This window comes from Rhincodon typus, chromosome 16 (genome assembly GCF_021869965.1).
Source record: "Rhincodon typus isolate 14 chromosome 16, sRhiTyp1.1, whole genome shotgun sequence".
NCBI lineage: Eukaryota > Metazoa > Chordata > Chondrichthyes > Orectolobiformes > Rhincodontidae > Rhincodon > Rhincodon typus.
In genome coordinates this window covers 21,426,174-21,428,871 of record NC_063347.1, presented here as the reverse complement: position 1 = coordinate 21,428,871, position 2,698 = coordinate 21,426,174, and positions in this window count along the sequence as shown.

The window sequence follows — 2,698 nt, the reverse complement described above, 5'->3', positions numbered from 1 at the left end:
TTCCAAGTCAGGAGCCCACAATGTCTGATATTCTGACACTGAGTCCTTGACACTGATTGAGCTTCCTCAGAGCCAGCTGTCAGAGTGAACAGAACCTCAGACATTCCTGTTTAGATCTGTCAGCTGGGGCTCCCTGATTGGGTCTGTTAACTTGGTTTTCTATGAGGGCCACCTGATTGACCTCATTACAATAACTACATCCCTCCCCCTCTAAGTCCGGGGATGTAGGCCTATTCTTTTTCTTGTAGCCTTTCCTGGGACTTGTTCACACTGGGTCCAGTTCCTCTGACTCAGTCTCAGATATGGGTAGTGTGTACCAGACCATAGCCTGACTCTTGTGTACAGAGCATCTTGGAAGAAATTTATCCTCTTCTTCAGGCGGTAAAGGCATCAAGGCTGTGACAGCCTCAGACTATGTCCATCTCGGACTCCAAGGTTTCTTCAAGTCTGGACAGACGGGGAGTGTCCGTGGGTTCCGACAGATTTTCCAGCTGTTCTGAGGGGCTGGGTATGTTTTTCTCCTGCCCCATTGGTGAGTTTGCAGCTTTCATGTGGTCCACATGCTTGTTCAGGTCTGCCTCACCAACCCGAACTTTGTACGTCACAGGACCTTATCTCACATTGACCATGTCTCTTACCCACGTGGTTTTTGGCACCAGACTCCGTCCCCAAAGTAAACTGACTCTCTCACTTACAGTCTTGTGTCTGGCTTTGGTGTTCCTGATGTCATTTCACCCTCTCCCATATTCCAGAAAGATCAGATTTAACCTGGTGCAGAGTTATCTCCCCATAGCAACTCTGCTGGAGCACTCCCTCTAGTTGCATGAGAGGTGGTTCAATAATCAAATGGGAATCAGGACAGTTTGGCACTGAGTGAAGCTGTAGGCTGTTTCTTTAAGCCTGCCTCCCAAGTTTGGATTGCTTTTTTCAACAGACCAATTGATAGTGGATGGTATGGAGCTGTCCTTGTATGCAGGATGCCATTCAACAATAGGAAGTACTTGCATTCATTGCTGGAAAATTATGGCCCATTGTTTGTGACCAACACTTCCGGGATTCCATGTATTGCAAAAGATGCTCACAGTTTTTCTATCGTCATCCCCGTGTTTGACAAATGAACTCTCTGCACATCCAGCTACTTTGACTGGGCATCCATAATGATTAAGAACATTGAACCCATGAAAGAGCTGGCATTGTTGATGTGCAGACCTTATCCAGCCATTCCCACGAATATGGGATAGCTGCCGGCAGTAATTTTTGTCCTTGTTGGCATTCTGGGCACTGCCCCACCAATGCAGCTATGTCTGCATCCAATCCTGGCCACAGACATAACTTCTCGCCAGCATCTCTATTTTGGACACCCCGGATGACCCTGGTGGAGTTCAGCCAGTATCTGACGGTGACCTTTGCTCGGGACAATCACACTTGCTCCCCATAATAAAATACCGTCCTGTACGGTGATCTGGTCTTGCCAAGTCCAGAAAGGTTTCAATTCTGGTTGCGATGGCCCATTTGATACACCCATCACCACAAGTTGTTTCAGTTTAGCCAGGACCAGATCTTTTTACATCCGTAATCTGATATTGTCAGCAGTGACCAGAAGGGTGTCCAGAAAGTTTAAAACCAGAGCGGACTCTTCCAGTGGTGGCACCAACGGTGGTGTATCTGCCAGCAGGAGGTGGCTTAAGACTCATTTGCTACTTGGCCTCTTGGATGGTGTTCCACTTTGTAATTGGACACAGTTAGAATGAGACCCCACCACCGAATTTGACCTGAAACTCTTTGAGTAGCCCTAGCAGGAGTTTGTGATTTGATGTACTATTATAAATTTACATCTGTAAAGGTGTTGGTGAAACTTTCTCACACCAAAGATGAATGCCAGACCTTCATCCTCTATCCGGGTGTATTTGTGCTCAGCATCAACCAAAGTCAGTGAAGAATACACTATTGGGCATTTATCTCTATTGGGCCATCCGTAAGCCAATATTACTCTGCTACTGTACGGGGAGGAAGTGCATGTCAGCACCAAATCTCACTTGGGATCAAAGTGTGCTAACACCATGACAATGATAGCTGCTTCTTCACTTCCCTAACAGATATATTTTGGCTATGAGACCATTTCCAAGGCTGACCCTTTTTCAATAGCAGATGTAAGGGTGCCAAGATAGATGCCAGGTTACATATGAACTTTCTGTAATAATTCACCAGCCCAAGGAAAGACCTAAGCTTCAGTACAGATGAGGGAGCTGGGGCACTTTTGATCACACTCACTTTATCTTCCAATGGGTGTAACCTGGTCTTGACAACTGAAGCCCAGGTAGGTCACTTGGGGTGCCTGGAACACACATTTTTCCATCTTAAGACATATGCCCATCTTGGAGAAATGTCTAAGGTCTATGTCAGAGTTCTCTTTATCGCTCTTTCCTGTCATTAGCATGTCAACCAGATAAATGGCAACCTGGGGTAGACCTTGTAAAATGTTCTCCATGGTCCACTGAAAAATAGCACAGGCTGACAATACCCCAAATGGCAGTCTTGTATGTTGGTACAATTCCTTATGGTTATTAATTGTAGAGTACTTCTGGAAATCCTCATCTAACCACAATTGCGGGCATGCATGGCTCATGTCTAGCTTCCTGCAGGACAGCTCCCCATGCCAGCCGAGACAACAAGGTGCAGAGCTGGATGAACACAGCAG